This window comes from Oncorhynchus keta, chromosome 19 (genome assembly GCF_023373465.1).
Source record: "Oncorhynchus keta strain PuntledgeMale-10-30-2019 chromosome 19, Oket_V2, whole genome shotgun sequence".
NCBI classification, from domain to species: Eukaryota; Metazoa; Chordata; class Actinopteri; order Salmoniformes; family Salmonidae; genus Oncorhynchus; species Oncorhynchus keta.
Window position 1 is genome coordinate 13,354,243 of NC_068439.1, and position 15,146 is coordinate 13,369,388.

At 42.8% G+C, this 15,146-nt stretch overlaps 1 protein-coding gene and 1 long non-coding RNA gene across 3 annotated transcripts in view; one reads left to right on the forward strand and one right to left on the reverse strand.

Moving 5' to 3' along the window:
* LOC118380741 (zinc finger protein 704-like) overlaps positions 1-15,146 on the forward strand; it is a 109,966-nt gene that overhangs the window by 30,916 nt on the left and 63,904 nt on the right. The gene's annotated exons all lie outside the window — the stretch shown is intronic.
* Positions 3,846-8,766, reverse strand: LOC127909246 (uncharacterized). Its single transcript, XR_008070427.1, has 4 exons — positions 6,026-8,766; positions 5,806-5,937; positions 4,281-5,631; positions 3,846-4,230 (listed from the first exon to the last, which is right to left on the reverse strand). It is a non-coding gene; the product is annotated as an uncharacterized LOC127909246 (long non-coding RNA).

Consider the following 15,146-nt stretch of genomic DNA (forward strand, 5'->3'; position numbering starts at 1 on the left):
GTCTCTAAGAGCGATTACAGCTGTGAGTCTTTCTGGGCAAGTCTATAAGAGCGATTACAGCTGTGAGTCTTTCTGGGTAAGTCTCTAAGAGCGATTACAGCTGTGAGTCTTTCTGGGTAAGTCTCTAAGAGCGATTACAGCTGTGAGTCTTTCTGGGTAAGTCTATAAGAGCGATTACAGCTGTGAGTCTTTCTGGGTAAGTCTCTAAGAGCGATTACAGCTGTGAGTCTGTCTGGGTAAGTCTCTAAGAGCGATTAACATATGAAGAGTGGTACTCAGTGATGTGTTGTGTTGGATTTGCCCCAAACATAACACTTTGTATTTATGGACATACAGTTCATTTTTTTACCACAATGTTTTGCAGTTTTACTTTAGTGCCTTGTTGCAAACAGGATGCATGTTTTGTATTTTTTATGATTCTATACAGACTTATTTTCACTGTCATTTAGGATAGTGTTGTGGACTAACTACAATGTTGTTGATCCATCCTCAGTTTTCTCCTATTACAGCCATTAAACTCTCACTTTTTTAAAGTCACATTTGGCCTCATGGTGAAATCCCTGAGCGGTTTCCTTCCTCTCTGAGTTAGAAAGGACGCCTGTATCTTTGTAGTGACTGGGTATATTGATACACCATCCAAAGTGTAATTAGTTATCTACCTCTTTGCGAGACATTGGAAAACCACCCTGGTCTTTGTTGTTGTTCAATCACTGCTCGACTGAGTTTCCTTACAATTACCTGTATGTGTGGGGTACAGAGATGAGGTAGTCATTTAAAAATCATATTTAACCCCGTTATTGCACACAGAGCGAGTCCATGCAACTTATTATGTGACTTGGTAAGCACATTTTTACTCTTGAACCTATTTAGGCTCGCCATAACAAAGGGCTTGAATAGTTATTGACTCAAGACGTTTCAGCTTTTCATTTTTAATTAATTTGTAAGAATTTCTACAAACATAATTCCACTTTGACATTATGGGGTATTGTGTGTAGGCCAGGGACACAACATCGCAATTGAACCAAATTTGAAATCCCACCTTGTAACGCAACAAAAATGTGGAGCAAGTCAAGGGGTGTGAATACTGTCTGAAGGCGCTGTACATGTCAGCTATTCTGTACATCTCACTATTGTATTGAATCGGTTAGCTCATCATATTTCTGCACACCATGAGCCTTCTGTACAATCTCACTATTGTATTGAATCGGTTAGCTCATCATATTTCTGCACACCATGAGCCTTCTGTACAATCTCACTATTGTATTGAATCGGTTAGCTCATCATAATTCTGCACACCATGAGAGCCTTCTGTACATCTCACTATTGTATTGAATCGGTTAGCTCATCATATTTCTGCACACCATGAGCCTTCTGTACATCTCACTATTGTATTGAATAGGTTAGCTCATCATAATTCTGCACACCATGAGAGCCTTCTGTACATCTCACTATTGTATTGAATAGTTTAGCTCATCATAATTCTGCACACCATGAGCCTTCTGTACATCTCACTATTGTATTGAATCGGTTAGCTCATCATAATTCTGCACACCATGAGCCTTCTGTACATCTCACTATTGTATTGAATCGGTTAGCTCATCATAATTCTGCACACCATGAGAGCCTTCTGTACATCTCACTATTGTATTGAATAGTTTAGCTCATCATATTTCTGCACACCATGAGAGCCTTCTGTACATCTCACTATTGTATTGAATCGGTTAGCTCATCATATTTCTGCACACCATGAGCCTTCTGTACATCTCACTATTGTATTGAATAGGTTAGCTCATCATATTTCTGCACACCATGAGAGCCTTCTGTACATCTCACTATTGTATTGAATCGGTTAGCTCATCATATTTCTGCACACCATGAGAGCCTTCTGTACATCTCACTATTGTATTGAATAGGTTAGCTCATCATAATTCTGCACACCATGAGAGCCTTCTGTACATCTCACTATTGTATTGAATCGGTTAGCTCATCATATTTCTGCACACCATGAGAGCCTTCTGTACATCTCACTATTGTATTGAATAGGTTAGCTCATCATAATTCTGCACACCATGAGAGCCTTCTGTACATCTCACTATTGTATTGAATAGGTTAGCTCATCATATTTCTGCACACCATGAGAGCCTTCTGTACAATCTCACACCTAAAAATCAACACTCTACTATATGATGATTAAGCTATTGTCCCTCCCTCCCGACTGCAACCAGCCCCCAGATACAGTTATATATGAAATGTGAGACACATCAGGCTTAATGGAACGTCTTAGAATGTGGAACTTCTCACCAAGGAGGAGGATTCCGCCTACTGTTGTTGTTTATGTTTACATATGCTTCAATTCAAGGTTTGTAGTACTCCTTTCCACCAATGGCACTGAATACATAGACACCGTGTTGGTACTCGTATGGTTTTTAAGAAGCTGTTTAGTCTTACTATTCGTTTGAGGGACTTGTTTTTTTCCCTATAGCAGGAAACGTCCCAATTGTAATGCGAGCTGGGTAGCTGACTGGTGGAAACTGATTGGTACAAAACATTTGACAAATAGCCTTCTGGAGACTAATTGTTAGCAGGAGAAGTGAAGTTTAGTTTGGGGGGAAATCAAGAGAGCGACTCTGCTTATTAAAAAAAACAGTCAGCCAATGATCTGCGGTTTCAAGGGCTGGCCTCCTCACCTGGGTTCAAATACTATTTGAAATCTTTGAAATCTTTTTTATTTACTTCTCTGCCTGGAACACCAGATGGGCGGAGTTTGCAGTTTTATGACTGTTCTATTGGTTCCATTGCAACAGGAAAGCTTAATTAAGCACATATTAAGTATTTGAAATGATTTTGAGTAGTGGTTGAACCCAGGTCTGGCCTCATCTTTAGTTCTCACTCATGCATGGAGAATCAGTGTGTTTTTTTCACTGAAGTTTCTCGTGTTTATCAAAATAAGCCGTTTAAAAAAAGATCTAATTCTACTCACAGCAGGCTTTTTAGTTTGCCAAATATTTTGTTATTGAACATCTGATGAAATATACCTCAATAACATAAGCCTTTTTGACTCCTGATAAACGCATGTGCTGAACATCAACACGTAGTCTCGTCAAAGATTAATGTTACAACCTAATTTCAAGTCCAAACAAATCTGTTTCTTTGGGTTTGTTGTCTGTGTGTATGTATCTGTGGGTTCTGGAATGGAGCTGCGTTGTGTTCTGAGTGTTCCGCCAGCAGCCATATGTTCTATCCAACCTACTGGCCCAGCGCTGTAACGTAGCCAGCTCTCAGCCAGGGAACACGGCCAAAACGCTCCTTTCCTCCTGAGGGACTACAGCATTATCGGCTGTTTTCAAGTGACGCTGCCTTTTTAATCTTCTCTTTCTCCTCTTGTAGTTTTTTTTTTACTACAGTATTTAATTTCTTTCTCCTATTTTCCTGTCACACTGATACAGTTGCCGGATATGTGCAAACTGTAAAGGGGGTTGGCTGGATGAATGTCGAAATAAAGAGGGGGGGGGGGGGGGTGAGGTTTGTGTGGCGGGGTAGTCTGCTCAAAGTAGCAATGGAACAATATGTTGTCTCAGCAGCAGAGCAGTGCTGCTCAGGCTAGCCTTGGCCAAGGAAAACAATTTGCTCCAGAGAGAATGAATGGTGGTTGGTCTGTTGGTTACTAGAGACCATGCGATTACCGTCTGAAAAGAAGGTGTTTCTCCCCTCTCTTTCTCTGCAGCAGAGCAGGGTGGAGGCCTTCCAGGCAGCCCTCAGTTGAGAGAGAGAGAGAGAGAGAGAGAGAGACTTCACTCCTCCAGCCCTGGCCTGCACCAACACCCTCTTATCGGATTGGACACGGATAGGTTTATTCGTCCCTCTGTCTTCCTCGAATGTACTGAGCAATGATTGAAATATTCTGTAAGCCGTATCAGATTGGCTCTGGCAGTAACATTCTGCTAAAAATACAACAACAGAATTCCAGTCGTCTCACAAATAATTAATGGTCCCCCTTTGTTAGGTGTGTGTTTATATTCTATAGAGAAACTAGCAGGCAAACTAACAACTAGTAGACAGCTGACTGAATGACTGAATGACTGAATGACACTGACACGTTCATATTTTATAGAGCAGATAATAACTTCTTGATAAATATGACCAACTCACTTTCTCACTTGTTTTCCCTTCTTTCATGGCTGTTGTCACACCAGGCCTCACTTCACCTTCAAACACCAGGCCTCACTTCACCTTCAAACACCAGGCCTCACTTCACCTTCAAACACCAGGCCTCACTCCACCTTCAAACACCAGGCCTCACTTCACCTTCAAACACCAGGCCTCACTTCACCTTCAAACACCAGGCCTCACTTCACCTTCAAACACCAGGCCTCACTTCACCTTCAAACACCAGGCCTCACTTCACCTTCAAACACCAGGCCTCACTTCACCTTCAAACACCAGGCCTCACTTCACCTTCAAACACCAGGCCTCACTTCACCTTCAAACACCAGGCCTCACTTCACCTTCAAACACCAGGCCTCACTTCACCTTCAAACACCAGGCCTCACTTCACCTTCAAACACCAGGCCTCACTTCACCTTCAAACACCAGGCCTCACTTCACCTTCAAACACCAGGCCTCACTTCACCTTCAAACACCAGGCCTCACTTCACCTTCAAACACCAGGCCTCACTTCACCTTCAAACACCAGGCCTCACTTCACCTTCAAACACCAGGCCTCACTTCACCTTCAAACACCAGGCCTCACAATAAAGCAAAGCTTTAATCTGTGTAATCTCAGTGTTTGGTTTTGGTCAATAAGAAAGATCTCGGCTGCCAGAAACCCGCCAATGAATCTCTTTTCATCCCTGAACAATAGAACCGTTTCCATGAGACATTCTAGAATGTCTCCAACACTGTGACCTGTGATGGTGTTGTGTGGGGAATGCCCTTGCCATGCATTGGAATTTATTTACCAAATCGGCAGTTTAATTAAATATGGGGAGTGTAGTAAGTTTGAGGGGAGGGGTTGATTATGGATTATGGCATTCAGCCCAGTCAGTATCCAATCTAAAAGAGGTTCATCTGATGGCGGCTGAGTTGCCAAGCCGCTGAGGCGTGCTGTTTGTGTGTTGGGCAGGGATCATTTATACCAAACACAAATGGGCTTTGGCATGTCGCATCACAGGCCTCCACACACACACACACACACACACACACACACACACACACACACACACACACACACACACACACACACACACACACACACACACACACACACACACACACACACACACACACAATGAAGACAGCCCACTAATAAGGACTGTAAATATGCAATGGGAAAGAACTGAAGGTTCCATTTTTGACCACATCTCTTTCTAAGCATCGGCATTAATAAGTTATTGCAATGACAACATAAATACCTGGATAATGTATTCAGAATGGTTATGATGATCAACATAAATACCTGGATAATGTATTCAGAATGGTTATGATGATCAACATAAATACCTGGATAATGTATTCAGAATGGTTATGATGATCAACATAAATACCTGGATAATGTATTCAGAATGGTTATGATGATCAACATAAATACCTGGATAATGTATTCAGAATGGTTATGATGATCAACATAAATACCTGGATAATGTATTCAGAATGGTTATGATGACAACATAAATACCTGGATAATGTATTCAGAATGGTTATGATGATCAACATAAATTCCTGGATAATGTATTCAGAATGGTTATGATGATCAACATAAATACCTGGATAATGTATTCAGAATGGTTATGATGACAACATAAATACCTGGATAATGTATTCAGAATGGTTATGATGATCAACATAAATACCTGGATAATGTATTCAGAATGGTTATGATGATCAACATAAATACCTGGATAATGTATTCAGAATGGTTATGATGATCAACATAAATACCTGGATAATGTATTCAGAATGGTTATGATGATCAACATAAATACTTGGATGATGTATTCAGAATGGTTATGATGATCAACATAAATACTTGGATGATGTATTCAGAATGGTTATGATGATCAACATAAATACTTGGATGATGTATTCAGAATGGTTATGATGATCAACATAAATACTTGGATGATGTATTCAGAATGGTTATGATGATTACAGAATATGCATAGATGGTAGTAGGAGTTGACTTATTACTGGAGAGATTCATTGTGAAACCATCAACAGCAACAAATCGATGTACATTTATTGAAATCATAAGAGTCATATGGCAGCCTTCAGGTTTTATGGCTGTCAGGGAGGCAAGACCAATATGTCCGTAGCTTTGGGTTTGACAGTGTGGAAGACATGGTAAATCCATGAAGGAATCAATCAGGGATTTCGTACAGGACCCGCCTTGCTATGGAAACAGTTCCCATTAATTTTACCTTTATTTAACCAGGCAAGTCAGTTAAGAACAAATTCTTATTGTCAATGACGGCCTAGGAACAGTGGGTTAACTGCCTGTTCAGGGGCAGAACGACCTTGTCAGCTCGGGGTTTGAACTTGCAACCTTCCGGTTACTAGTCCAACGCTCTAACCACTAGGCTACCCTGCCGCCCCATAGATACCGATCGCAAGATTCCCATAGATACCGATCGCAAGGTTCCCATGGTCCTCTCTCATTGTCAAGTGTGATCAAACTCAAACTTTAGTGGGATGCGAGGCCAAAGTCAGTATTAAAGAAACAGAGACTTTAACTTCATTAATATACAAACAACGTTTCACCGGGAGAGCACCACTCCCATATTTATAGATATAAGACAAGCACCAATTAGGGTGGGTCTATACATGTTTAAGTTGAAAGGGGCAACACAAACACTATATATACACTATCGGTCAAAAGTTTTAGATCACCTACACATTCCAGGGTTTTTCTTTATTTTTACTATTTTATACATTGTAGAATAATAGTGAAGACATCAAAACTATGAAATAAAACATATGGAATCATGTAGTAACCAAAAAAGTGTTAAACAAATCCAAATATATTTTATATTTGAGATTCTTCAAATAGACACCCTTTGCCTTGATGACAGCTTTGCACACTCTTGGTATTCTCTCCAACGTCACCTGGAATGCTTTTCCAACAGTCTTGAAAATGTTTCCACATATTCTGAGCACTTTGTTGGCTGCTTTTCCTTCACTGTGCGGTCCGACTCATCCCAAACCATCTCAATTTGGTTGACATCAGGGAATTGTGGAGGCCAGGTCATCTCAAGCAGCACTCAATCACTCTCCTTCTTGGTAAAATAGCCCTTAAACAGCCTGGAGGTGTGTTGGGTCATTGTCCTGTTGAAAAACAAATGATAGTCCCACTAAGCGCAAACCAGATGGGATGGAGTTTCGCTGCAGAATGCTGTTGAATCCATGCTGGTTAAGTGTGCCTTGAATTCTAAATAAATCACAGACATTGTCACCAGCAAAGCACCCCCACACCATCACACCTCCTCCTCCATGCTTCGCGGTGGGAAATACACATGCGGAGATCCTCCCTTTCATCACACCGCATCTCACAAAGACAGCGGTTGGAACCCAAATGTGTGTTACTTCATAGTTTTGAAGTCTTCACTATTATTCTACAATGTAGAAATTAGTAAAAATAAAGGAAAACACCATGAATAAATGGGTCTTCTAAAACCTTTGACCGGTAGTGCATATATATAGATTTTATTAGTTGTTTCTGGAATATTATAACTGTATAAGCATTCATATAAGGCACACAGGGAAAATCTTACTTGACAACCATCTGTCTGATGTAAGGGGGGCTTTTGTACACTACCTGGGAAGGGTGTTTGAAAATAGTGGATAGTCTCTGAGATCTGTGCCAGTGTTTTCAAACAAAGGGGCTACCCCGAGGAGTTGCTGAACAGGACGTCTGAAAGATTCCAGAATGTAACCCAGGACGAGTGTCTACAGATGTAGATTCTTAATTTGATCACTCTTATGTTGCTGAGAATTTTATAGCAGGAAATGTAACCTTGTAGTTTATTCTAGATTTTATAAGGCTCCTACGTTTGTCATTTCCACTTTTGTTAGTCTTGATTTGCCCTAACGAACCCCTAAAAGAAAATACTGGTTGAGGGAATGCCAAGAGTGTACAAAGCTTTCATTAAGGCAAAGGGTGGCTACTTTGAAGAATCTAAAATATATTTTGATTTGTTTAACACTGTTTTGGGTTACTACATGATTCCATATGTTTTATTTCATAGTTTTGATGTCTTCACTATTATTCTACAATGTAAAAAAAACAACAACCCTTGAATGAGTTGGTGTGTCCAAAATTTTGACTGGGACTGTGTGTATATAAAGTGCCGTGCGAAAGTATTCGGCCCCTTGAACTTTGCGACCTTTTGCCACATTTCAGGCTTCAAACATAAAGATATAAAACTGTATTTTTTTGTGAAGAATCAACAACAAGTGGGACACAATCATGAAGTGGAACGATATTTATTGGATATTTCAAACTTTTTTAACAAATCAAAAACTGAAAAATCTGGCGTGCAAAATTGTTCAGCCCCTTTACTTTCAGTGCAGCAAACTCTCTCCAGAAGTTCAGTGAGGATCTCTGAATGATCCAATGTTGACCTAAATGACTAAATGACGATAAATACAATCCACCTGTGTGTAATCAAGTCTCGGTATAAATGCACCTGCACTGTGATAGTCTCAGAGGTCCGTTAAAAGCGCAGACAGCATCATGAAGAATAAGGAACACACCAGGCAGGTGTTAGGATACAAAAAAATCCAATAAATGTCGTTCCACTTCATGATTGTGTCCCACTTATTGTTGATTCTTCACAAAAAAAATACAGTTTTATATCTTTATGTTTGAAGCCTGAAATGTGGCAAAAGGACACAAATTTCAAGGGGGCCGAATACTTTCGCAAGGCACTGTATATAAAATGTATTGTTATTTAGAGTTTTTGTGTTGCCCCTTTTCAACTTAAATATATATAGACCCGCCCTCATTGGTGCTTGTCTTAAGTCTATAGATATGGGTGTGATGCTCTCCCTGTGGAATGACCTGACAAAGAGCCTGGCAGGATGGAAACGTTTGTTCATTAATAAAGGTGGAGCTTTTGAGTGTACAGGTTTCTCATTGTTCAACACCTGTTATTTTATGCCTTATTTTCATCCCACGTTTGCCAATAAATGATTCTAACTGACCAATAAGGTGGTACAAAGTCCACAGGCTTACTAATGAGGTGGTGGAATTTCTTTGTTCTGAATATGACTCCTTTTTAGCTGGTCCTAGATCTGTTATGGCTGCACCCATCTCCTGTGGTTGTTGTCATGCCAAACAGAAGACTGATCTGGGACCAGGCTAGACTCCTCTTTAACAGGGATAAAAACATCACTTTCATGTTGTGATGTAGGAGAAATATGCAATATTTACAAAACCTTTCAAATAATGATATTCCAATTCTAGAGTGCCAATTAGAAATTTGAGATTGGTTTAATTTCTCAACACCCATCTCTCATTCTTTTGGCAAATTAGTAGTTAGTGCTTCTACATGTGCATTGCTTGCTGTTTGGGGTTTTAGGCTGGTTTCTGTGTAAGCACTTTGTGACATCTGCTGATGTAAAAAAGGCCTTTGTAAAATAAACTCAGCAAAAAAACATACTTCCTCTCACTGTCAACTACGTTTTTTATTCAGCAAACTTAACATGTGTAAATATTTGTATGAACATAAGATTCAACAACTGAGACATAAACTGAACAAGTTCCACAGACATGTGACTAACAGAAATAGAATGTGTCCCTGAACAAAGGGGGGGTCAAAATCAAAAGTAACAGTCAGTATCTGGTGTGGCCACCAGCTGCTTTAAGTACTGGGGGGAATGGCCCTCGACCTCACCCTCCGATCCAACAGGTCCCAGACGTGCTCAATGGGATTGAGATCTGGGATCTTCGCTGGCCATGGCAGAACACTGACATTCCTGTCTTGCAGGAAATCAAGCACAGAACGAGCAGTATGGATGGTGGCATTGTCATGCTGGAGGGTCATGTCAGGATGAGCCTGAAGGAAGGGTACCACATGAAGGAGGAGGATGTCTTCCCTGTAATGCACAGCATTGAGATTGCCTGCAATGACAACAAGCTCAGTCCGATGATACTGTGACACACCGCCCCAGACCATGACGGACCCTCCGCCTTCAAATTGATCCCGCTCCAGAGTACAGGCCTCGGTGTAACGCTCATTCCTTCAACGATAAACGCGCATCCGACCATCACCCCTGGTGAGACAAAACCGCGACTCGTCAGTGAATAGCACTTTCTGCCAGTCCTGTCTGGTCCAGTCACGGTGGGTTTGTGCCCATAGGCAACTTTGTTGCCGGTGATGTCTGGTGAGGACCTGCCTTACAACAGGCCTACAAGCCCTCAGTCCAGCCTCTCTCAGCCTATTGCGGACAGTCTGAGTACTGACGGAGGGATTGTGCATTCCTGGTGTAACTCTGGCAGTTGTCCGTCCTGTCTCCCTGTAGCGCTGTCCTAGGCGTCTCACAGTACGAACATTGACATTTATTGCCCTGGCCACATCTGCAGTCCTCATACCTCCTTGCAGCATGCCTAAGGCACATTCACACAGATGAGCAAGGACCATGGGCATCTTTTGGTGTTTTTCAGAGTCAGTAGAAAGGCCTCTTTAGTGTCCTAAGTTTTCATAACTGTGACCTTAATTGCCTATCGTCTGTCAGCTGTTAGTGTCTTAATGACCGTTCCACAGGTGCATGTTCATTAATCTGCAGACACCCTCCTCTGACACACCTTAATGAGTCCAGGACCAGGCTTTTGCAGTGCCGTTTTTACTGAGGATGAGGAAGGAGAAGGGTGATGGATAACAAGATGTCAGTGTTTCTGGAAGAAGCATATTTCTAAAAGAAATGAAGGAATTTATACTCTCTTCCTCCTCATCAGCCTCTCCAAAATGACACAGGTAGAAGGGTGTGTTGCCACAGAATGAAGAGCATCTGAAAGACAGAACGTGGCTAGAGGGCCAATCAGAGAGAGTTGGAGTTGGTGACCAACAAACTAATTATAAAGCAGAACAGAAATTAAATCATATCAAATGTTATTTGTCACATGCACCGAATACAACAGGTGTAGACCTAACAGTGAAATGCTTACAATGAATCCCCTAACCAACCATGCAGTTTAAAAAATACGAATAAGAAATAAAAGGAACAAGTAATTAAAGAGCAGCAGTAAAATAACAATAGTGGGCACCAGTTAGTCGAGGTAATTGAGGTTGTGTGTGTGTGTGTCTCTCTCTCTCTCTCTCTCTGTGTGTCTCTCTCTCTCTCTCTCTCTCTCTCTCTCTCTCTCTCTCTCTCTCTCTCTCTCTCTCTCTCTCTCTCTCTCTCTTCTCTCTCTCTGTGTGTGTGTGTGTCTCTCTCTCTGTGTGTGTGTGTATCTCTCCCTCTGTGTGCCTCTCTGTGTGTGTGTGTGTGTATCTCTCTCTCTGTGTGTGTCTCTCTGTCTGTGTGTCTCTCTCTCTCTGTGTCTGTCTGTGTGTCTCTGTCTCTGTCTGTGTGTCTCTCTCTGTCTGTGTGTGTATCTCTCTCTGTCTGTGTCTCTCTGTCTGTCTGTCTGTGTGTGTCTCTCTCTCTCTCTCTCTCTCTCTGTGTGTATCTCTCTCTGTGAGAATTACACCTGGTAATGTTACTAGGGACACACCTGGTAATGTTACTGGGGACACACCTGGTAATGCTACTGGGGACACACCTGGTAATGCTACTGGGGACACACTTGGTAATGCTATGGGTAGAGCCAGGGAAGGGTTAACTACAGTCAGACAGATGTGTAGAGACAGGGAAGGGTTAACTACAGTCAGACAGAAGGGTATGTGTGGTGTTGAAGGGCCACCTCTGTGTTGTATTAATGTGTGGTGTTTCAGGACCACCTCTGTGTTGTATTAATGTGTGGTGTTAAGTGGACCACCTCTGTGTTGTGTTAATGTGTGGTGTTTCAGGACCACCTCTGTGTTGTATTAATGTGTGGTGTTAAGTGGGCCACCTCTGTGTTGTATTAATGTGTGGTGTTAAGTGGACCACCTCTGTGTTGTGTTAATGTGTGGTGTTTCAGGACCACCTCTGTGTTGTGTTAACCCGTGACTAGAACATCGCTTGGCCGTGGTATATTGGCCATATACCACACACCCTCGTGCCTTATTACTTATGTCATGACATTGGTCTGGGGGTAGGTTTATGACAGTCATAAATACCTCTTCCCCCCTTTTTCCTCTCTCTACCCTACTGATGTTACATTTGCAAAACCCTTGGTTAACATAGAGATTCTGGGAACATCAGAAGGTGGGGGGAAATTAACTATATTCTGGTAATCCGACCAATTGAACATATGCGGTGGTACTTAATGAATATGATGTCAGTTCGGTTGTCATCTGAGACATTCTCATCGATGATAGGATGACATAAACTCTACAGTGGAGAGTCTACACATCAGAGTTATCAGATTCACATGGAATTGTTGTTCAATTTAAATGTTTAAATATACAATTATTGGTGAAGAGATCAAATGTAATTTTAGCTTCCAAATGAGAGATTTGGGTTTTCATAAGGTTAGGGCTCTCCTGTGAAGAGACATGGGTTATAAAACATTTCAACATTTCAAACCCTCCTCTCCCTTCCTATATAAAGCCTTGACAACAATATAACCTCCTGTTCCAAGTACGTGAGGTCTGCAGCCTCTGCGTTAAAAAGGACTTACATGTCAACTACAGAACTAAGCCAACCTCAGCGTGAGCTTTGGTTGCGATTGGTATGAACTTTGAACTCTTATTTACTACAGAAGTGATACCTCCTAGCCGTTGAGTTAGCAACAGCAGCTGCAAACGCGGGCTTGGAAAGAACAGACAGAGTATTCCGTCTACCACACACGACGTTACTACAACGTATCCAATTGACCACCAGAGACATTCTTCAAAGGACTCGGTTTGGCAACACGGCCTTCCATCTACCACCGACCTACCGAAGCGCTGCTCAGAGTAAATATTTATTGCATTTTCCTTTTCCAAATGGGCGGTAATTTAGAATGCATAAGATACTGTATTTACGATAGCACAGCTTCTCCCTTTTTCCCTCAGTCTTCCCGCTCTTTCACTCAAACCCAGCCCTTTTCTTTTGTGTAACCAGCTGTCATATCTGTTCAGCCCGTCAGGGATGTTTTCCATTATGACGTAATTTGTAATCAAGGTATGATTCAATCTTTGTATATGTAATTCTGTGTGATTAGTTAGGTATTTAGTAAACAAATAATTAAACCCAATTTTGTATTGCTGATTCAACTTGTTAGCCAGGGTTCGTGAAGATAACCAAGAATTTACAACTTTCAGATGAGACTGAATTAAGGTGACGATTAATATTGACTGCTATTGATGTAAAATATTACTAGGTCTTTAAGAGTTTATTCGGAAGATAACAGCTCTATAAATATTATTTTGTGGTGCCCCGACTCTCTAGTTAATTACATTTACATGATTAGCTCAATCAGGTCATATTAATTACGGAGAAAGGATTTTATAGAATAGCGTGTCATATCACTTAATTCGGCATAGCCAAAGACACAACACTTAACTATACAACAGCTGGTGAGTGATGACTGGTGCCTTTCCCCCCTATCCCTCCATGCAGCTTGCTACTATCCCCCAGCCTCATGCAGCTTGCTACTATCCCCCCAGCCTCATGCAGCTTGCTACTATCCCCCCAGCCTCATGCAGCTTGCTACTATCCCCCAGCCTCATGCAGCTTGCTACTATCCCTCCCAGCCTCATGCAGCTTGCTACTATCCCTCCCAGCCTCATGCAGCTTGCTACTATCCCCTCCCAGCCTCATGCAGCTTGCTACTATCCCCCCAGCCTCATGCAGCTTGCTACTATCCCCCCCAGCCTCATGCAGCTTGCTACTATCCCCTCCCAGCCTCATGCAGCTTGCTACTATCCTCCCAGCCTCATGCAGCTTGCTACTATCCCCCAGCCTCATGCAGCTTGCTACTATCCCCCAGCCTCATGCAGCTTGCTACTATCCCCCAGCCTCATGCAGCTTGCTACTATCCCCCCAGCCTTATGCAGCTTGCTACTATCCCCCAGCCTCATGCAGCTTGCTACTATCCCTCCTGGCCTCATGCAGCTGCAGCTTGCTACTATCCCCCCCTATCCCTCCATTCAGCTTGCTACTATCTCTCCCAGCCTCATGCAGCTGCAGCTTGCTACTATCTCTCCCGCCCTCATGTAGCTGCAGCTTGCTACTATCCCTCCCGCCCTCATGTAGCTGCAGCTTGCTACTATCCCTCCCGGCCTCATGCAGATCTGCTACTATCCCTCCCGGCCTCATGCAGCTTGCTACTATCCCTCCCGGCCTCATGCAGCTTGCTACTATCCCCCAGCCTCATGCGGCTTGCTACTATCCCCCCCAGCCTCATGCGGCTTGCTACTATCCCCCCCAGTCTCATGCATCTTGCTACTATCCCCCCCAGCCTCATGCAGCTTGCTACTATCCCCTCCCAGCCTCATGCAGCTTGCTACTATCCCTCCCAGCCTCATGCAGCTTGCTACTATCCCCTCCCAGCCTCATGCAGCTTGCTACTATCCCCTCCCAGCCTCATGCAGCTTGCTACTATCCCCCCCAGCCTCATGCAGCTTGCTACTATCCCTCCCAGCCTCATGCAGCTTGCTACTATCCCTCCCAGCCTCATGCAGCTTGCTACTATCCCTCCCAGCCTCATGCAGCTTGCTACTATCCCTCCCAGCCTCATGCAGCTTGCTACTATCCCTCCCAGCCTCATGCAGCTTGCTACTATCCCTCCCAGCCTCATGCAGCTTGCTACTATCCCCCCCAGCCTCATGCAGCTTGCTACGATTTCTTCCTCCTCAAGTAAGCAACGGAGTATGTTGGTCATGTGACTCTGTCAGCACTACATCGAAGCCCTGCAGCATCTATGGGAGAGGTTGTGATTCTGTTACATGCTTTGAACGTCCCAATGGAACGAGAGAGGAGAGTGAGAGGAGTTGTGGCCAGGGAGTGTTGAGAGAAACTCTTGAGGGCTGCCTGCCTGGTCTACATTTTACTATGGGAAAAGTTAAAGGGAGAGGGGGAGA